This window comes from Phalangium opilio, unplaced genomic scaffold, assembly GCF_054372755.1.
Source record: "Phalangium opilio isolate 3A_F unplaced genomic scaffold, DU_Popi_V2 ptg000017l_1, whole genome shotgun sequence".
Lineage (NCBI taxonomy): Eukaryota > Metazoa > Arthropoda > Arachnida > Opiliones > Phalangiidae > Phalangium > Phalangium opilio.
This window is the reverse complement of record NW_028324151.1, coordinates 6,688,586-6,712,238: the sequence shown is the minus strand read 5'-3', so window position 1 is coordinate 6,712,238 and position 23,653 is coordinate 6,688,586. Positions and strand designations below refer to the sequence as shown.

Sequence of the window (23,653 nt, the reverse complement as noted above, 5' to 3'; positions counted from 1 at the left end):
TCCTGACCGGAAAAAATTAGTATAGAATAATTTTTGTAATTTTTTTATGAATGATCTGTGATCTATTTAGTTTCGTATTAAATAAAATGAAGTTGCCAATTTAATCTCTTTTATCAAGAAATATCAAGATTTCAAAATTAAACAGTTTGATGTACAGAATTGATTAATTAGTAGATATGTTTATTTAGGATTAAGTGTGTTTAAGGGTTACAGCCCAGTTTTTTCTATACGGGCATGTGTTTGTACAACCCTGGAGAATGTATTTTTATATAATTGGATTTTTACAATAAAGATCTTGTTATTAATTAATTTGTGTGCCTTTATAATTAACTTTTCCTAATTCGCTAAAATCAAAACACCGTAAAGACTTTAATTGAAGTGGAGATTAAGAGCATACGAAGCAAGAAGCGATACCTAGTTTACAAGGAAGAAGGTTACAGATGCCTAAGTATTAGTTCCAGTCCCTCTTTCAAAACATAAGGGGGGGACGTAAAAGGAGGCTGGGCTATTTCGCCTCTCCTCAGTCGGAAAATACGTAATTTTCGTCATTCGCGTCGCGCTGACGTGAGTTTTCAAGAACCAATGAGATGCTGGTTGTAATTTCGAGGCGGGGATTAACTCCGGACCTACGTTTGGACTGGAGATAAAGCTAGAAATGTGGCGAATTTATACCTTCTCCCTAGTAAACTAGATATCACTTCTTGACGAAGCTTGGGTAAGTGCTATTTTGAAAGTGAAATGTAAGTAAAATTCTACTAGTTGCACTAAAAGTACGTCAGAATTTTGGTTTTATTAGAGATAAAGAAAAATCTTGGAATTTGTCACTTTCCTACATCACCACTTTCGAACGATACTAAATATTTGGGGTTTCAATTATCAAGGGTGAGAAAATTTGACTGAATCGTTCTTTTCATCCCATTTTCATTTTTTTTTGATACTTCTGAACTGATAATAATTGTTTAAAATTCACTTAAGATTTCAAGTATCACTGTCAGGGCCAGAGTAATTAAGCTAAATCTTCCCTTCCATCCCAATTGTAATTGAAACCAATTTGGGTCATCTGAATAATACAAGGAAAAGTTAATGTTGAAATTATTTTTATAATTTGATTGTCCATTTTGTAAATTGAATTTTTTGAAATTAAATTGAGCAAATATGCAATTGTTTTGGCATGACAATTATTTTGATAGTCAAAATTATCATTGCGACATCCTAATAGGACATGACAAAATCTAAATCATCTTGATATATTCAACATTATACGATTTATAGGGAAAATATTAAGTTTCCTTATTCTGCTTTTGATAATTTAAATGAAAATTGAAGATACTATCTGTTTTAATGTTACATTTAAAATTATGGCGAGGACTGAAGACCTGAGACACCAAGAACTAAACATCAACTTAATGAATCTCATGAGATTGTATAGAGAAACTACTAAAAGTTCAACATTTTGTCGCTAGGGTTAATTTCGTGTTTCGTGCAACGATTGCTCACTTGAGCGCGAAACTGGCTTGGCTATGAAGGAAACATTTACGTTTTAAGTTAAAATAGGTCAATAACTATATAATTAACTTCTACCTAAGTTACGTTTCTACCGAACTCTATCGCAAAAACAGTGAAAGAGTTTTAAATACTAATTGTAATTACAGTAATTTTGTTTAATTTCATGAAGATCAAGGCTCTGTATTTTAACGCAACTGTTTTTAAATAAATGGATTTTAAATATATTGTCAACTCAATTACGACAATAAGTCTTTGCAGTAGATGTCGCTAAAGACAGCTCAAAAAATTAACTTCGGTTTAAATGACCTAGTTAATAACTTGTTTTATTGAGATTCCAGGAAAACTGAGAAGTTGGCTGAAGGCCCACATGTAGTCACCACTTTCAATATATAACACATTTGAACTAGTCGCTTCATGTCTCCAGTTTCGTTTAAAGTTAAAACCTTTATGTACGTAAACGTGTGAATCAGGTAATAACTAAATCAGTAGGCCCTATGCCAATAGGGAATAGAACATAATATAACATAATATTTTGAAGCAATGAGAAAGGGACAAATTTAAATAATAAATATCTCGTTGATTAACTAACTTAACTCGCTATGTGATGGATGATAAATTACCGGTAATTTAACAAATTACCGATATAGAACAGAGTAATTATACAAGATTTTTCAATTGATTTTAGTATATATTAGAAAAAGCCCGGTTAAAAAAAACTTAAGATAATTGCATTACAACAATTATTTTTTCGATCTTAGGCCCTATATGGGTGTTTCGCTATCTGCTATATCTTGAATTATTTATTCTTAAAATATGATCGCAAAAATACACAAAAGTAATCAAAATTAAGTGTAGTTCACAATAAAAGTATCATTATAGTATGACAATTTCCATTGCCGTATTCAAGCCATTAGTTTCGTCAGAAGTGAGATGAGACTAGAAGTGAAGGGCTCTAGCATTGATAGTAGATCCTGGCACTAGTGAACAAATTTGAGGATTTTATGCCGCTTCCCACGTGCCTACACTACTGAGAAAAAAATTGGTCGAGTTCCAAAAACATTTCCTACCCCCTTCCCCTCAACCTAAAGCGGCCGAACACGGACGCGGCTCCTTGAATCTAGTTCGGCCGTCTACCACCGCGAGCGTCTCACGTTTTGGAGGGAAAATTCAGAAACCGCTACTAGAGGGCCAACCGTTCTTGTGTTATCAAGAATATTCACTTTCGCCGAGTGAAGAATTTGGTTAGCTCAGTACTTCTGGTCTCATCCCACTTCTGGTTTCGTTAAAAGATTTGTAAGTTCCGGGCTAGTTTTTAATTATATCTCTCTTAGGTTTTAAATCTATTGGCTATGCCTCGTCAGAGGTCGCCTCTATAAAGGTTTTGATAATTATCTAGCCAAAACCATATTTCACTCTGAAACACATACATTAACATAATTAATCGAGTGTTATACACACACAACTGTAGGTAAAAGTTCATAGATAAAACCAAAAAGTGTAATTCGTTCAGTTCCCAGCCCTTGGCTGTAGACGCCATGTAAATTAAAAGCAAACGACCCTCCTCTACGAAATTAAACACGAAACCAACCAACCAATCAAAGAAAAGCTTTTGTGAGGTCAAAGGTTTATAGAAGATAGTAGTCTATGGTCGCGATCGAAACGTTAATCTTTAGTACTAGAGCTAGGATCTGCTAATATATGAGCCTATTCAGGCTTGTTCCCTGTGCTACGGTCGTGAAGGTAATCAAACGCAGAGGGGGGTCGACACTACTCTGAGAGGTAAAGAGGGGGGGGGGTTTCTGATATTACACGGCGCGACCAACCTTAAACGAAGTATACTTTAGTTCATATCTATTAACTTTGTATCGTATGGAAATACACTTAAAATTCCATTCCAAAAAAATTGTGCTCAATAGTAAAGCTCTTCAATACTCAACTTCAATTTTAATTTTAATCATTACATAACTTAATATTTCGCTATTTCAAATCCAAGAGTAATTCTCCAAGCTTATAAGCATGTAATGTCAATGACCAATAACTCATTTCATCTCTACCATTTGTCTCACAAAAAAAAAAAAAAATAAAATAAAAACACTTAAACGTAAAGAAATTATTATGCACGATTTTTTCTTATTCCGGAAATGTCTGTGTTTTTGCGTCCTGAATGAAGGATCACATGTATCAAGTATCAAAGCGTGGAAAATGAACAAAAGATACTTTTCATTCATATAATAACGCGTAATCAAAGAGTTATGGCTTAAAAGAAAGCCGCGTATTGAAATTGGCATGCAGATGGAAAAGACTCAATTACATCCTACATTCGAGATAGAACGCAAACTGGACTTTATCGTTATAGTTAAAAGATATATCGAGATTTCATTCAGCGATTTAACGAGAGATATATTTTTTTTATTATTTTTTCAAAAATGTTTCGCCTTAAATTTTAGCTCACGAATATTAAAAAAAAAAAAAAATCCAGAAACGTCGAATTATTTCGTCGCGAAAAAATTCATTGTTTATCAAATGTATTTCTTCAACTTCCGGGGTATTTCTTCAAATATGAAGATGATGTTAATTATTATTATAGTTCATTATCGTCTATTACAATTCTTGACCATAAAACATTCAGAAATTTATAGCTAAATCTTAATTCAAATTAGTTGATAGAGTTGATTCTAAAATGTTTGAGTTCAGAAAATTCGCGAATGCAACTGGTACTTAACTCTAAAATGGTCAATATGAAATAGATTTTCATACATTTGAACGCACGAAATGTGTTAGAATGTACTAACAGTTTAGTCTTACATAGGTTCTAATAAAATTTATGAAGTTTAATTTGATGTTAGTTAATAAAAGGGCCCCTGCAGTATATGTATGTTGAACTAAAAACCATTAACAATTTATCATTCAAAATTTTCAAATGAAAGCTTATATCTCTCTAACAAAACTATGCCTAAATCATTTACATTACGCACATGATCAATGATAAAAATCTACTTCAGTATTTTTGAATAGTTGTTTAGAAGATCCCCGATTTCTTTCTTTTGTCATATTAGGCTTTAAAATGTAAGAAACGGAACCAAAGAAAAACCACTTAAAGTTATTTATTGCCTAATTACCAGCGCAACCAATCTGTTAATTACGAAGCTCATAAGAGGAGGAAAGAAAATTCTTCAGAACAGGTTTATACTTTTCCTACACACGTAAAGATAGCTTTAAAAGAATCTTGAAAAACTGAACTAAATTTTATGTTAATTTTGCTTTGCGACAGGGACTTGCAGTTTTAAATTAAGAAGTGATTTCATTATCTTGCAATTTTTTCAACGCGAATGATCATGCCTAGTAAAGAAAAGCTATTAATGTTTGTATTTTATATAAATAATCAATATAGAATTATAATCATTTTAAATAAGCTAAGCCTATTTTTTAAAAATAGGCTTTATACCCTATGGGATATTACATTTCAAATTGAAGGCTATTTCGTTATCTGGCAATTTCAATGTGAATGATTAGGCCTAGTCAAGAAAAGCTATCAATGTGTCTTTTTTCTACAAATGATATGGAATTATAAGCATTTTAAATTGACTAAGCCTATTTCTTAAAAATAAACTGAATTATAGATGATATTATATTTCAAATTAAGAGGTTACTTCAGTGTGAATGATTAAGTCTAGTCAAGAAAAGCTATTAATGTTTCTATTTTACAAGAATAATCAATGTATAATCAAAAAACATTTTAAATGCTAAGCCTATTTCTTAAAAATAAACTGTAATCTACGAAATTGATGTTTCAAATTTGTCTTTAAAAATCCTCTTATTATCATCGTAGATTGATAAAAAATTGTTTCAACCTTCAGCGATATAAACTATAGTAAAAATTACAAACGTTTATAGAAAAAATAATTTAAAAATCCTCCACCAACTGCGGATAAACTCATTTTCTCCATAATTTGCTCAAATTGGGTGTTGTAGATTTCCTCCTGTAAAGTCTTCGAATTAAATATCAAATATAATTTCAAGGGTTTCTATGTCATCAACACAAACGAATATATCTTGACAGTAACTATTAAGGATTTAAATGTAAAGATACGGTAATAAAATAGGGACAAGTTACGTTAGGCGTTACTTTTAAATTTTGGGTAGAATAGTAGGCGTTTTAAACGGTATTTTTTTTTATTAAAAACCATCTAAGATTTTTGGGTTTTTAAGTTTTCGTATCTTTCTCTTAAATTTTAGGTTTTTTTAAAAAATATATATTCTTTTGTTGTTTTCGGTGAAAACCTATTTGGTGACCCCATTTTCAAAGGTACAATTACAGGAAGAGGTGCTTATTTTCTTACACTATACACTTCTTGCCAAATTATTGTTAATGATTAAGTAATTTGCGTTGAAATTAACCATTTTAGGACTTGTATATGAAAGATAATTCGGGTCTGACCGAGCGGCGACGATGTTCAAATTGTGTCTTAACGGGATACTGAAACGTTCCAACAATGTTTTATTATTAATTAGCATGATTTTAGAAATCAATTAATGTTCAAATATCTACTTTGGAAATATTAAAGCAAATCTCTGCTGTGTTTTAGTTTAAACAAATGCCACTAGATGCTCCCATAATCGAGGGGCGGAGTTGACTGGCCCGCTAAGCTTAGCAAAGGCTAGATTTAGCCGAATTCCGATTGGCCCCTGCCTTACGCAAGGTAAAGTTTTATGTGTATAAGATCGGCCAGAATGTTAAGGGTACCACAGAAGCCGACATTTGCTTTAAAAATATGACTATTTTTGTAAACCAATCGGGTTATTCTCCTAGACGCTCTTATTGGTCAAGGTGGCTAAACTAAAACATTTCTAATCAAAGTGAAACTTTAATTTTATGAAAATATTAATGAATTTTATGAGTATTTACAAGAAGGAATTTACTATATAGTACATTTATTCTTGGTATTTAGGTATGACTTTAAGGTTTTAGTTAAATTGAAACGCATAGTGTTGAATTTCTTCACGTTTATAACAGTATGTCATCCTTGAATGCCTTTAGCATTTAAAATACGCAAATTTTCTCATAGTTGGGTTTAATAACTCACGCTCTTCATAGGGTCATAAATTTGATCTCATTGTGCAGGAGGTTTTCATTTTCTTAGGTGTTGCTTTTGGGATAATCCACAAGATAACCCTGAATGAAGATTCCCTTTAAATGGTTTTAAACCGGTTCATTATTATTAAGTGTTAATTGCTAAACAGATGTTCGTTGTTGATATTTATTTACCAAACGATTATTGTTCCAGTTTTAAGTTAATTGTTTTGAAAAGAAGTAGTGGTTTTATTTCTTGGAATTTGCTATAATTTTTTATTAGAATTTCATTTAAAAAAGTGCAGTGTCACGCGCTTAAATACCACAAGTTGCCGTTTCAAATCAGGTTTTTATATTTTGAAGAACGTATCTGAATGATTTCAGACTTCAAATTACTTCATTAGATTTCACTGACTACAATAAATAAATTCTCACAGACAGGATGAAATATTTTATATTAAAATTCTGGAAATAATTGGGTAGGTTGGCGCTCACAAGTCCAATTCCAGTTTAAAAATTTAAATAACACTGAGCCGCGTCTATATTAGATATCCCTTATAAATAAATAGATCTATTTAAAGACCACAATGGTACTCATTAGTAGTTATTTAAATTCCTCTCAATTTTTAATGAGAACTCTAAAAGCGCGTCATGTTTAAATAATATGATGACAATACATAATTCTATAATAAACCCTTCAAAAAGAGCAGCATATTTTTGAACTGGTATTGAAATAATATACAGAGTGTTATAAAAATGGTGGTAATAATGAAGAAAAGTGGATTCTAATAGCCATTTTGAAACATCCTGCCCGAAGGGTCACTGTTTACAATTTAAGATTGAACTGTTTTATGGATGACCCCTTAAATTCAAGTAAGAAATTGAAAGACGATGCTAATTCTAGGAGAGCGGTCGCTCTCTTAGATAAGACTTGATATTTAATTAAGGAGTTATCCCTAAAACACTGTAATCGTAACTTATATAATCTCCTGTCATAGAAGTTACATTTTCAACTCCAAATCGCCCAGGAAAGAACCCGCTCTACTTCGACCTAACACAATTTTTGTAGAAGTATCACCCTGTACAAACCCTTCCTCTATAACCCAACCTGTCCACTTTACAATTAAACATCCCTTTTAAAATATATGGCATAACTATAATTATATTAATATATAAATATAAATTTAAAATAAAATTCTTCAAGAGGAAGCTTGCTTAGTAAGCATGCATGCATTTAGTTAAGTATTTATTTCCAGGCATCAAGTACGTGAATGCGTTGCAAAATTAGAAGATATTTTCAAACATTTAAGGAGAATGACGACATTAAGCTAAAAAAATAATAGCTTATAAGCACCCCAGTCAAAAAAAGAGGCGTAAACACATTTCTAACCACAAAATATGTATACGTAATAAACGAAAGGATTTTTCTTTTTTCTTTTTTTCTACGTCTTTTGACCCAAATTTGACGTGGCCTCAATAATACACTTTCTTCTTCATTTCTACTGTCTTACAGTTGGATATATATTTTCTTCGTTTAAACATCATTCTCGTGTTAGGGTGTACAATGGTGGTGGCCGCGCGTCGGGTAACGAAGTATTGTCTCGAAGAAAATATTTAGGGGAAAAGAAGATCCCTCTGACTGCAGCACGATTATCGAGGGAAAATTTTAACAATTTTCTTATTCTTTAACGTGAGAAAGTTGATAAACTTGAAGTTGAGACTGAATTTTTCTCCCCTAAGATCTAGCTAGCTATTAATTAAAGGGTATGCATTAATTTAAACAGGAGCCCATCGATTTCTTCTACTATTAGAATATTTAAGAGGCCGTAGACTCCAATACCTTAAGTTCATAAGATATGTTCCATAAGTTTGGAAGTGACGTAGGTCATAGATTCTCGTAAAGCAACGCCTGGTAACGCGCTGTCAAAGGCTCAGTACAGACTAAATCGGAGTAGATGGACTGCAAAATTAACCGAGCGTAGGACTTCAATTCTCGATTGCCGTTCTCGAACTAGCTCTCAGTAATTATCTAGCATTACGAAGCATAGGTAGTGTCATACTTATGGAACATATCTTAAATCTATCTGGAAATTTAAGGCTCTAGTTGGTTACCTCATTGAAGAATAAGTGCAGATGATTGATACCTTTGAGTTATTATACTTTATTTTTTAAGTTTAAAAGGCTTCTTAAAGGGGGTCTCTTAAACGTTATCAAAACGCCCACGATTTACACTGGTGTTCGCATCACATTTATCTTTCGTTAAATAAGTTCTAGACCTCCTGTTAAATAAAAGTGAAAGTTTAAGGTTTGGGAATAAGTAATGGAACAAGAATAAGTATGACGTTAAGGGAAGTGTGTTCATCCCGAGGTAAAGCGGGATTTTCAAAAACCCAGTATTACATTTGCCAAAAAACTATATAGAATCGAGATCCCTGGTGGGCCAAAACATTGTAATCGTCCCTTGTAAACGGTTACCCCTGTGTCAAAATGTCATAGAACTTTTCATACATCGTCTGCTAAAGCATAGCTCACTCGATCAAGCGTCAGTACAGGCATGATTAAGTGAGCTAGGGCTAACGTAATGGCACCAGTTAACAAGGTGGTACCATCTCGAAGAAAACTGAAGACTTGCAAACCTAAACCTACGAATCTTTCTATTTTAGCGAGCAATGCGACTTCAAAACGTGAACTTAAGGTTTTCGTCTAGTATAACACGCAAAAACCTCTGTCTATAGTACGAGAACCCTTCCCTAGCTTTACGGCAATGGGTTATGTCTTACGTATGGTAATGAAGTTACTTATGGTTTGCAAACGGCTCAAACTTCTCGGCCGTTCGCCGTCATTTTATAACGGTATAACCTGAAAAGCTCTCGAGTTAGATGGGTTAGGTTAGACATCATTAGAGATCGTGACCCTTCGTGAAGTCTGCGGACGGCTCACGTACAAAAGCACACCTCGGTTTTACCAAGTTTCACACTTAATGAAGGTAACAATGATTACTAGGTAACCGACATTTCCCTCAAAGTGGTCATGACTTTGTATTAGTATACCATAAAGTCTTCTCAACTTGACCAGTATTATCAAAGTCATGAAAATGGACCATATTCTTCAAAGTATGGTGAAAGATTTCTTCGCGAATGAAGAGTATGCGATCTAATCAGATTTATTCAACCTTTATCAAGTAGGTTTTACTTCCATTAACACTATTCGAGCTGAAATCAAATTTGGCTCTAAAATAAATAAACACTCCTGTATTGTATGGCGAAAACTAAAACAAATGAAGTTAGATTTATGAATTTCGATATACAAACTTCCCTTCGCTGGTTCTAGTTACGAATTACACATATTTACCACATTTAAATGCTTAGGCCTATAAGATTTTACAAACTAAAGTCCTTACAATGTTGGAATTCAGATTCCCGAGAACAAAACTTAATCGTCAATTTTATCAAAAATTAAGGAGGTTAAGAGTCACAACCTTTCTAGAAAACTCCTAACCTGAAAGTTGAACAAGTTACAAGGTAGAAAATCAGTTAAAACCCTCAACATACTCGATCGTATCAACTACTTTATAAGCAAAGACAAAAGAATCCTTTCTTAAAAACCCTCATTCAGACAAAGAGGCGTTGAATTCCTCACCACTCTTCGTTTCTTTCTTCTCTTTTAACAAAAAATAACAGTGACACCTTGTTTAATAAACTGAAGACCACCTACTCACATCACACAAAATAAAGCCCTAGTATTTTAAAGCGTTGCATGCATGGCCCTCTTTTTCTTTAAAAATTAACAGCAGTCAAATGTAGCGAAAGCTTCCAAGTTTTGACACGTTTATTACGGGTATTTGCAAGATAACTAGCCATGAAATCGAGTGTTTTTTCTTGTGTAAATCTCATTTTAAAGCATGAGAAAGCGAAGATTTGTCTTTGATTTAAATATTCCTGAAAGTGCGGTAAAGATTGTACTTTTCAATATTATCGTGTTAGGCAAGAATTATTGCTTCGATTTAGCGTTGTTAAGTACTTAAAGAATGGTTTACTTTCAATATTAATTGCAAAATATTTAAAGATTCTTAATTTATGATTTGTCAATTAAAGACACGGGGTACTTCACCATGTTGGCAAGTTCATAACTAATCACTGCAACAAGGACAAGCTTGAGAAAACACAAGATGGATATTCATACGTTTTCGGGTCCACGAATTTTATTTTAAATTTTTAAATTCTGCTATTGCAATTCATTTATACACAATAGAAAACAAACGCAATAATATGATTAACTTCATTAAAGTGTTGTAATAATATTAAGAAACCAGATTCCACTCCTATTACGGCGAAGATTAATAACACAGGATGGTAATATAATGACATGAAACAGCTATTCAATACAAATAACTTGTTTTTCTATTTCACCCTAAATTTCAAATTACTAAATTCTAAGCTATTAAACAAAACCCCACATTTATCCATTACAGTCTACGAAGTCACCTGAATTTTCATTATAAAACTTGTTTCTTCAATGTAAATTGGATGAAATTTAAGGCTGCAACCACCAGCTATAATCTGAAGCATCCACTACCACAAAAGTGGTGTAATCTTTTCAATATAAACAGGAATACATGAAGAAATGAAAAATAAAATATTTAAAAACTAGACCATCCCGCTCTTTTCACGTAGATGCTAAAAACATTAATTCTAGATTATTGCCTGCAGCCCATCAAATTAACTCTTCCACATCATTTGAAGGTATATCAATCCTTGGGTAAGATCAGAAGGGGATAATAGAGGAAGGATGCCACTCTGTATCCTCTTAATACTTTAGTTATGTAACATGATTCTTCCCAGGCTCAAGAACCCTTTTTGTTTGCTCTCCTGCTCATCAAACTTCGGATGGGCATCGCACCGTTCTAGGGTCAATTCTGTAACTGTTTAGTTCTAAATCATCAGCAATCAACCCTGCACAAATCTTGATTGTCTTGACGTGTCACGTGGGACAAAAATGCACAAGCGCATGCATGCGCCTTGGCAAATAGTTAAGCGCTAATAGAGGAAGTAATAATGAGGGAACTATTTATCGCGTATGTGATTCGGTTTGGTAACCTTGCTCCAAATCTAAAACGAGGGTGGGAAGAATCATGTTACAATTACCCAGCTTTGTGGTTGGTACACTTCCCTCGAAGAGAACTATTATATACTTCTGTTAAGATCCAGATTAAAACCCCTTCAAAGAGTACTTAATAACGCCAATTACATCTCCGCAAGGCGCCAAGGAAACGGAAAAATTATTGCCTCATCCGTAATTAAACTGTTTCAATAAAGAATTGGATGAATCTGGTTCAACGAATAAATCAAAACTAACACTTCATACAAAAGAAAAAAATAAATTTTGAAATGAAAATTGCTAGTCATATAAATTAAAACTCTAGAGTTCTGGGTGTCATCCCTAAGACTAGACTTAGCTATAAGTATCATACGTTGCAGGCCTCCAGTAATTTTGAAAGCGTGACCGACCGAGAGCTTTCTTTAAATACACAGAAGAGATATGATGCCCTTTGGGGTTTTTTATCATAAACCTTTTCCGATTCCATCACGTTCGTTCAGAAGAGAAATCGGCTTCAAAAATATCAATTGATTTATAATCATCGATAAAGCACCGGATCTCTTAGAGACTTTAAAGTGATACTGACAGTATTATAAGCATGAGAGGCTCGTAGGTAGGCATTGCCCAATCACTACTCCAAGAAATAGTAACACTACTACTTCAAAATATAGTTCCGCTCCTACAATAACATAACGCATCGTACATCTTTATAAATGTTATACAGCACATACCAACCAACGTCCCTTTAAATATTCCATATCTGAAGGAGGAGAAAAAAACCCGCAAGAAACTTCAAACTTCCGACGATCACGCGGCGCCTATGGCTAAATTTTGTGAACCAATTTTTTCCTTATTACGGGTTATTTGAAATGAATAGATTGCGGATTCACCCGAACCATATCCCGTTTATGGAGGAAGGAATACCCTATAAACTTCAATAACTTCAATAAATTCTTCTTACCATACACAGTTTTATTTTTAGACCCCACCTTTGAGTCTTTAAAGTTTGTTAAACTCGAAACTCTAGTTTAGACAATTTATTCCAAAGAAAATTCTGCCTTTGTTTCGCAAATAACAGAATTACATAGTTCAAGAAAAAACATTTTTTTTAAAAAAGGCGTAGGTTATATATATTTTCTATTCCGAAGATTTGAACAAAAAAGGGAAAATTAGTGGTCTGAGACCATGGTCTCTGGTCTTGTACCTTATTGGTTTGTCTAATAGCTTATTCATGTCTTAACGAATCGCCCATAATTACCAGGAGCTGACATCCGGTTAATTAGAAAAATAATTGGTATAATTTGCTTGAAAGAAAGAAAGAAAGAAGAATATTTCACTTGGAAATAAAACTTAACAGCTTCAAGGTTTAACCAAAAGGTTAACGTACAGTATTCACCTGTAACTTTGAAAAACTGATCTATTGTTTTCTTCCATATAATGAAAGTCGATTCGATTTTAATATTGACTTGAAATAGTCTTAATTATAAGTGACATAAATGATTTGTACTGAAGAATATTCAGTCTCTTATTGAATATTTTAGATTCAAAGTTTGATACCAGCAGAAATATATAATACTGCTCTTCAAGAGAAGTGTACCACAAAGTGGCGTAATTGCAGCATGGTTCTTTCAAACATCAGAACATTCGGAGCTAGGTTACCAAACCAAACCACATGCACCATAAATATTTAATTCATCATTACTCTATTAGCACTTAACTATTTGCCAAGGCGCATGCGCTTGTAGATTTTTGTCACCCGTCAAGAAGAGGTTTCTGGGTTGATTACGGAGGATTTAGTAAATACCAAACAGTTATAGAATTCACCCTAGCACGGTGAGATGCCCATTTGAAGTTTGAAACAGAGGAGCAAACAAAAAGGCCGAGCCTGGGAAAGATCATGTTACATAACTAAAGCATTAAGAGGACACAGTGTCATCCATCTATTATCCCCTTCTCCTATTACGTTAAAACTAAAGGTTTCTACATGATCTTTGCAATTACGAGAACAATAGTCTGCAAGATAAAATGTGCAAACTGCATTGACCGATATCGATGTATTTCAAAGCTTAATATATTTTCCACTACAAAATAATCATTATTCCACCACCTACAATCGTCAGTCTGAGACACCGTTCAGGAATGCCTGAACAGGCCTCTTAATTTTTCAACCACATTATTAGAAATTTTAATACTACATACCCCTATAGCTCGTTAATGGTTTTCTTTATATAAATGAACGATAAAACCAAAGTAGGTCATGGCTAAACCAATATCGAAATATTTGAGTTAAAAAACGAGAAACTAGACATATCGAGGATGAATCAAAAGTGTATATTGTTCTTTATCGCCGCCTACAATCGACGAAGAAACAACGAAAGAAATGGAAAATTTACGGTTCTATATTTCACCGTGATCCGGGTTGTATCATTTTATAACGGGGAATAATAGTTTTAATCCATAGCATAATGTTAGAGATTGCGATTGTTTAAACCTTGGTCTCTTTCTCAATTTCGTGTAAAGCTGGTCGTATTGCCTCAAGAACAATAAGGGTGTAAATAATATTTGTACAAGTCGATTTTAATCTGACAGTAAATTACCATTTTTAAGTATCACCAACGTCACAAGAAAACCTCCAAAATTCAAAGAATTAGGCCAGTTTTTTTTCGTCATATAGTGAAGTTAAGCCTTTGGAATTTGAAGACTTCAGAAAACATGTTTTCAAGTATAATTTATCTTAGAATTTGGATTTCATAAAGGGTGGCGTATTTGTTGGTTTGAAGGCATTCCGATGCTTTTAATTTGAACTTCCCTGGTGCCAATTTAGACACGTGTTATTCAGTGCATATATTTAATATTACCAGAAGGGGATAATGGAAGAAGGATGACACTGTATCCTGTTATTACTTTAGTTATGTAACATCATTCTTCCCTGGCTCACTCTTTTTTCTTTGCTCTTCTACTCATCTAACTTCAAATGGGTGAATTCTATAACTGTTTGGTACTAAATCCTCAGCCATCAAACCACAAACCTTGATTGTCTTGACGTGGGACAAAAAAGCACAAGCGCAAGCGCCTTGGCAAATAGTTAAGCGCTAATAGATTACTATGAGGAAACTATTTATCGCCTATTAGATTCGGTTTAGTAACCTTGTTCCAAATGTTATTCTGATGTTGGAAAGAGTCATATTATAATTACCCCGCTTTATGGTACACTTCTCTCGAAGAGAAGTATTATATACTTCTGGTTTAATCAATAGGCGCAAACATTAATATTTCAAAGTCAACTCACCCTAACATGTAGCCCGATAATATTAAAAAAAAAAACTTGGATCATTCCCAAACCTAAATGATCGTTTCTTGAATTTCATTATTCAAGAAACAAAGCAATTAACCCAACCTCCTAGTTATTAAATTAAAGGGAAGACAGCCTCTTGGCAAGTTGGCATAGTGATAACGACTTCCTTAGATCTTGCCAAATTTTTATATAGTTCTGACCCCAAATATCCCTATAAGGACGGTGATCTTTTCTTCCCCCTTTAAATTGTAGAACAATGAAGCCGGGGTTAATTAAGACGTTGTTATATTAATTGTCTCACGCGCTCGCGCCCGCCAAATACCAGTTATCAAGATTTTTAAATTATAAACCGGACAAGTCTTGTAATTAGCGTGGAATACGCTTATTTAGGGTGAAAGGAGGATTGGGTGTTGTTAGTAGGCGGAATTATTTCACGTACTATATTCTTTTTCCGATAGGTGCGTTCTGTTTATACCGGTGTAACCGCAATGAAATAAATTGTATTTTCACCACACCGAAAGGAGCGGCAGATCTCTTTTGACATCAGGTTTGTGTATTCAGATTAGTATTTTAGTTGCTTGACTTAAACATTTATAGCTTTTTATAATGAAGTTTGCGTTCGTTTCCACCTATATGCAAATTCCCCAATTTATTTGGGCTAATACGTTAAACGCAAACCCAATAATGATGTCGACAAGAATGGAATGTCGTTTCCCCATCCGTAATAATTCGCTCGAGGCAAAAGGTGATGATAAAAATAATTTTTAAAAACTCACAGCTTGATGGTCTCGATGGATGATCTCGATGAAATGATGATACACAGGCTGAAGGTCTTTGAAGTGTTAGGTCCAATGGTCAATTAGATTCCCGATGATTCATGGATTAATGTCTTTCAAGTGTTATAGGTCCAGATGAATGGTCAATTAGATCTTCGATGATCCACATGGTTGAAGATCTTTCGAGCGTTAGGTCCAGATAAATAGTCAATTATAACCCCGATAACACAAGGGTGAAGACCTTTTAAGCGTTAGGTCCAGATGAAAGGTCAATTAGATTCTTGTCGATTCAAGGGTGAAGGTCTTTCAAGCCTTAGGTTCAGATCAATATTTAATTAGATCCCGATGATTCAAGTGTTAGGTCCAGATCATTGGTCAATTGCATCCTTGATGACTCAAGAGTCAAGGGTGAAGGTCTTTTAAGCGTTAGGACCAGATAAATAGTCAGTTAGATCCCTATGATTCAAGGGTGAAGGTCTTTTAAGCATTAGGTTCAGGTAAATAGTCAGTTAGATCCCTATGATTCAAGGGTGAAGGTCTTTTAAGCATTAGGTTCAGGTCCAGCTGAATGGTCAATTAGATTATCGATGATTCAAAGGTGAAGGTCTTTCAAGTGTTAGGTCCAGGTGAATGGTCAATTAGATTCTTGTCGGTTCAAGGGTGAAGGTCTTCAAAGTATTAGGTTCAGATCAATGATCAATTAGATTCTTGTCGGTTCAAGGGTGTAGGTCTTCCAAGTATTAGGTCCAGATCAATGATCAATTAGATTCTTGTCGGTTCAAGGGTGTAGGTCTTCCAAGTATTAGGTCCAGATCAATGGTCAAATAGGTCCTCGATGATTCAATAGTGAAGGTCTTCCAAACAATAGGTCCAGACGAATGGTCAATTGGAGTCTTGATGATTCGAGGGGAAAGTCTTTAAGCTTTAGGTCCAGATAAATGGTCTATCAGATCCTCGACGATTCGATGGTGAAGGTTTTTCCATCGTTAGGTCCAGATGAATGGTCAATTAGATTCTCTTTAATTCAATGGGGAAGGTCTTTCCAGCGTTAGGTTTAGATGAATGGTCACCACGTGGCTAAGCCTTGGCCGTTACTTCGTAAATCTTCCACAATCTACCATTAAGACACGGCAGATATTTCTGGATAAATATAACAAAACGAAAATAAAATTAACGCAAAACTGAAGCGAAGGCAAGAGAAACCATAAATCCAATCTAATTCAAAGTTAAAATAAATTAAATAAATCGAGTAACCAACCTCGACAAAAAAGACGGAGACAAAATGAATTTTCAACTGAAATATTAATGGAAAAACGCCCCCATCGATGAGTCATTCATAAGAAAATAGGCCTTAAGCAGTAAAAAATAGGCCTTCAATGGTAAAAAAATAGGAACCTGATAAGAAAATAGACCTTCGTCAGAAAAAAATTGACATATGTAGGTTGATAAAAAATAACATCTACATCAAATGCTTTGAAAACTAATTTTTTTGATCAAAAATAAAATGCACCTGTTAAAAATCATAAAATGATACAAATTATGCCCATAGTTAATAGTAATATACCATTATGTAATAAATCCATTATCAAAACCTAAATCTCACGGTTTGACCCCGCATACAAAAAAAACCCCAAGCATTTATACCCTAGCAGAGATAACAGTAATGGAATAGAAGGTTCTGTACTTGTTTAAACAAAAGGACTTTGGTGGAGGACTGGTAACGTTCAAGCCCTATTTAACGTCTTTGTATCCAGATACCCATATCTTAACCCCAGATCAAGCAGACGATACTAGGGCTGCCTATGATTGGTTCGGCTATAATATTGACTCTCGCGACCTCTTAACCGGATACTTTTCTATTCCAGTTCTATTTTCTCTAGCTGATTCTAGATTGAACAGACATTTTCGACGTGGCCAGGATAAAGAATTAAGTAAAGAAAGCTTGCTTAGCTATACGATGCAAAATAGTTCAAAAAAACCTCTTCGTGAGAGCCTAGCCTTAGAAAGTGTAAAATATGCTTTCATATTAAAATAATGTTTTTCTCAAGATATTTTAAATTTGAATAATAAAAGACTTACAAGCACGAAAAGTTCAAAATTCTGGAAATTTGATTTCCGGTTTGGGCTTGTAACTGTTACGTATGTTTTGTTGTAAGCGATTATGGGTTCAAATTCTTAGAAAATTCTTTAAAAATATATCGTAAGTTTGGTAATGTAGAAATGAAACAGTAATGGGGTAGTTTGGATAAAGTTTTGCCAAATTTTCATGTCAGGAATTATTAAAATAAAAGAAAAATTTTAGATAACAGATCTCTTATTACAAAATTATTAGCATTTAATTAGTCTTAAAAACGAGGACTACTGCGCCACCATTAGTTAAGTGGAGTCTGCTAAACCGAACCTCATATTAATCTAATTCTAATTACAATTCAAGAAAAATTAAAGCAAACACGACATGCTTCATTAACATAGGAATGTAAACAAACTGTGTACATCCACTTAAACGATTTAGTAACAAAACCTCACGAATTTCTGATTCATCTTAACTATTAATTGGTTAAATTGCCGCAACACGAATTTTATTAAATCGAGTTTCCATTCACGATTCGATTGTATTGCATTCTGGAATTTGTTTTAAAGATTCACCTTTCTAACTACAAAAGAAATATTTCAAATCTGCCAATTTAATTTTTTAACTTTAACCCTAAACTGTAAGCACTCTTAACCTTCCCACGTTACGGATATTAGTTTACTCTATGATAAATTGGAAATTTGGAAGGTCTAGATTGAAAATGAGTTCAAATTCGTGTGGTTTACTTGTAAACATTAAGTCGGTCGTTGTTCAACTTCGACCCAAGGACCCAAAGCTTCATCAAAAGTATGGGAATAAATTACCTTAGTGTTAACAATAGAGCAAGCTGATCTTGACTATCATAACCCTATACTTTTCATAAGTATATGTCTTCAGCATGGGCATATAGTATCGGATTCTCTAAAAGTTAAGGACTGCTAGTGCTAGGCCGTATTCGTTTCTAGGTTTCTAATTTAATCTGGAACTATAGATCCTTTTCAAATGTCGGTAGTAAAATGGAGTCTGATGTTTGACCCCCATGGTTCGTCTTTAGACAGAACCTCCGATAGGTGAACAACAAAGACCTTAGATATGACTTCAAGCAATAAGGACTTTGGTGGCACGGTATCTTTGAAGCCATATCTATCGTCTTTGGATCAACTTCGACCCTAAATCAAGCAAACGATACTGCACGACCCTTCTCTGATTTCCCATTATTGGTCAAATCAGATTATAAATAGAGATGGAGATCACAATACGTCATGCTTTGTTTTCGGCAATTCAGTACCGAAATAAACGAAGCCATACCCACGCCCCTCTACTATTTATAAAGACTGCCTACTCAGAGCATAATTCCTTTCAACTCATACTTATGAAAAGTATGATAGGGCTATGATTGTATTTTAAAATTTATAACAGAAATGTGGGTGAAGGTTTTTCTTTTTATAGTTTAATTAATAGAGAATATTAATGATCTTTTAAAAATTAAATATCGGTGGATGTTTAATAATTAATGAGGTTGAATAAATTAATTTGCAATTATCATAAACTTTCTACTTATTTTTCAAGATCGTTAATTTCAAGGAATTTCGCCAAGTTTGATGATGGATTAATATTATCTTTAGAATTAGGATTTCAAGGAATTTCCATTAAGGTAATTATACTAAACTAAATAAATAAGAATAAACCATTTTGTAAACAAGATTTCTCTGTCAAAAACTAGTGTATCGAAAGAATGAAAAAATTCACGAAAAACACGATTATTATTATTAAACCACGACTTTTTCATATTACCTGAGCACTTTTACAAGAAATTTAAATTTAACTGTTTTAAATAATTTAACAGGAAGAACCTGCGTATTTCCGCAAAAAGGAAGAAATTTGAATAATGTAATTTCATAAGACCGTAGAATGAAGTTTAATTAAAATTAGAAAAATTAAGAAATCTTAATGAAAGTTGCATCTCATATTTAATTAACGCCATTACGTTCGCTCATCTCTTTCGTACTGCTTTACAATACGATTCCATTCAGTGACAAAGAGGGAATGAAGTGTAAGGCATGGCGTAATGACACTAATGTTCTTTCTCTTAAGCTTGATGCATTTCCCTCAATTAACTCTATTCCAGTGAATGGGTGAACTAAATGAATCTAGTCTTACACTTTTCTATTTTAGTTCTAACGGATGTTTTGACTAGAACTTCTCGAGTTTCCTGCAAAAACACTTACACCGCATCGCATCAGAATGACACATAAAAAGGCTAGACATACTTAACCTAACAATGTGTAAATCCTATTTAACACCATTTAAAATTTCCCTTACGCAAAATGTGATATAATTAACTGTACACTTCAAAAAAATATGTTAAATAACCAAGCGCAAATTCGCCGTCCGGATTTAAACCAAATTTGAATTTGGAAATTCCCTAAACTAAGCGCAAGAAGTAATATCTAGTTTATTAGGGAGACTTTATAAATTCGCCACATTTCCAGCTTTATCTCCAGTCCAAACGTAGGTCCGGAGTTTATCCCCACCTCTAAATTACAACCAGCATCTCATTGGTTCTTGAAAACTCACGTCAGCGCGACGCGAATGACGAAAATTACGTATTTTCCGACTGAGGAGAGGCGAAATAGCCCGGCCTCCTTTTACGTCCCCCTTGTATTTTGAATGGGGGACTGGGACTATGGCCAGCGAATACTTAGGCATCTCTTATAACTTCTCCCTAATAAACTAGATATCACTTCTTGATAAGCGTACGTGTTAAATTGGGAGGGGGAAAAGCAGCCAAAAAACCTTTCTTTTGCCTCTAATTTTAGCCAAGAATTTCGTGACCCGCAGAGTGGTCTTGCTTAGACTCATCCTAGTATATTAAATATGAAAGTGGCCAAATACCTGTCAGACCATTGCTCGAAACTTCAACGAGAAGTTCCGTCCGAAAGCAAAAACTAAACTGCCTACGAACGAATTCTTGACACGGTTTAAGCCTTTGCCGCACGTATTACCTATTATAATTACGCATTCTTAGTTAACTATAAGTTACGGGAAAGGTCTGTACTACAGGATATCACGTTCATCGTAAAGGAAACACCCGGACTTAATTCCCAAGACAGACAAGGACATGGAAATTATATCGTATCACCCATTACCCTTTTAACACTGATGCGCCGTCTAGATAATCCTGAGAGAAAAACGTGACCATATACACCACTGACACTCAGTGTGTTGTATGTAAAGGATAGTGAAAGCTAACCTTTAACCTCAACCTGGTTCAATCCCAAACACACGAAGAGATTATAAACGAAAATGTGGTTGCATGCATGAAATCAGAAGTCCATTAAATTAGCCTAGGAAGTGAACAATTACAATGGCTGGTATAGCGTACGTCTCTGCTGGGATAAAAACTCCTAACTCCATGGATAGGGGGTTAAATTTTTCCCCCTTTCCTAACACAGTTAGAAATCTCGAGCTCCTCTCTAGGAAGTCTTTCTTGACGTGAGCGGGGCGTGACTTTTTCAGCTCATAAAGGCTGGATTTCTAAAGGGTAGATTGTTTGCTTTATAAAATAATAAAAAAAGGAACGGCCACGGTTGTTAAAGGGAGGGTGAAATAGAAAATCAAGTGGTTTTTTTATCGATTATTCTACTAATTATGAAAAGGCAGGGGGTTACGCGATTGGTCGGACGTCCTTATTTAAAATTATCTTTTAAATCTGAACCTAATTTGAATTTTAAAATAATTCGGAAGTATTTCCTGAATGTTTGACTATGCAGACTGGTCTTGTAAATAGTAGAGGAATCGATAAAAAATCACTTGATTTTCTACTTCACCCTCCCTTTAAAAAGTTTTTTTTTCAATAGGTTTATGAAGAGTCATAAAAAACTGAATGACCTTGACTGTTCCAAAATTCACACCCCCCATCCCTTCTCCTATGCTAAAGCGGGCTCGGTTTTACAGTGGAAGGGGGCGTTTTCGGCCAGTAGTTTTTTCTCTCTCGATAGGGCAAATTTTGGCGTACGAGTCGCACCTAAACCGGAGATCTGAGAAAAATTATCGCGAGGTGGCGGATGTGTCGCCCTTCTTCAGTATTGCTACACAAGAGAGGGGAGTTCCAAACCCCGCTTTTGGTTACTTCCTAGGCTAATTTAATGGACTTCTGATGAAATCTGTATGGATCCTTTCATCCTACGTGGATTTTAATTCTCTTAAAGTTCGATGGATATAGAGTGTCCTATTGTCATAAGAATTTTGAGCAACTCCAGAGATTATCTTGCTATGATTTATATGAAGTTCAAACGTTAGGGAAGAAAAACAGTTCTGTGTTTGAAATGAACTATTAAGTTTGATTTGATTTTGTAATTGCATTAGGATAAGGTGGACCAATCAACGGATATCAAACTATCCGACCGATTTGTTGACAACAGTAGTGGACTTTCTCATTTGACCAATGTTAGGAAATCGAACTAATTTAGGAACAAACAGCCGATCTAAAACTACAATACATGTTTTCAAAGGAGAAAACAGAGATCCAAATTACAAAAATATAGTTAAGTAAATGCACAACCCATAATATAGGGGCTGCACTTATATCAAGCTTATCTTCCATCTACTGGGCATGCGTGAATTTCGTTGCATTATAAGTCCATTGGCATTTCCGTTGTAACTATCCTCCAAGTGGATCCACGCTTAGTCACGTGAAATTGCCCAATCACTACTCCAGGGAAAATATAGTTCTTGACACGCCCCTACAGTAACATAACGGATTGAACATGCCTTAAATCGAATTGCCAACTCATTGCGATCAATGCCTTTGTTAAGTTAGTTGAACAACAACGCACGAGATATATTAATGACCAAGAAACCCCTGCTTTCATTTTCAAGGATTATCAAATACTAGCGTGTTATTATACTGCGGTAAAATATGTACACCGTGCTTCTCTAATGAAAAAATCGTTACATTGGTAATCAGGAACCAAAAAGAAGTATCTTTGTCAGTGGGTACATCAGACTTCTAAGAAACTAAACTCGTTCTCTATACACTTTAACCTCGACTGCTTCGGGATGGGATCAAAATACCAAGTCATAAATTGTAGGTTAAAACCCCCTAGGCGTCTACAATTATGATGTAAAACAAGACGGCCCAAGGGCTCGTAATAGTAGCCATATCGTACGAGTGAATAGCTCCTCTATACCCTACCCTAATGAGTGGATAACCCCTCTATAACTTACCCTAATGATTGAATAGCGCTATCTTTTTCAATGCTTAAATGATTTACCGTGCATAAAATCAAAGTGAATAGCCCCTCGATTCCCTACTCTAAACAGTGATTAAATTATAACCGTATAAATTTACTGTAATTCTAATATTCCGGCGAATCGAAGAACAGATAGTTTTTAGTGATAATCCCCTCGATGAGTTTACAACATAGACTTATGCCGATGCACACTTATCGCATCTTATAAATTTCTAACAAGGACTTATGCCCAGAAACTTTTGAAAGAGATAGTTTAGTTATAGTGATTACGCATTTTAGTGATTATCCCCTCGAATTACCTTTAGCAATGCTAAAATGATCAAACGCATAACGCTCATTTAACACTATGTTAGCTCTATCTAAACCCACATTTGAATTAACCGCCAAAACGTTCCAGTCAAACATAACATAGTTGACGATGGCTACCGAACGAGAACGAAACACGTGAGGAGCGCGGTAGCAAACGGGGAAAATCGTTATCTATTTAATTAGCACATACATAAAAAGAAAATAATTATAAAACCCCCAAACATACAAATTCATAAGTATCCGACCCCACAGATAAAAATTGAAAAGTTTCCG

At 34.3% G+C, this 23,653-nt stretch overlaps 1 protein-coding gene across 1 annotated transcript in view; it reads right to left on the bottom strand.

The window, feature by feature from the left end:
- Positions 1 to 15,780, bottom strand: part of LOC149702786 (uncharacterized) — a 119,187-nt gene extending 103,407 nt beyond the window's left edge. Inside the window, exon 1 of the mRNA XM_089866713.1 lies at positions 15,746 to 15,780. The gene's annotated coding sequence lies outside the window, so the exon portion shown is untranslated. The remainder of the gene's footprint in view (positions 1 to 15,745) is intronic.
- Positions 15,781 to 23,653: the final 7,873 nt, after the last annotated feature.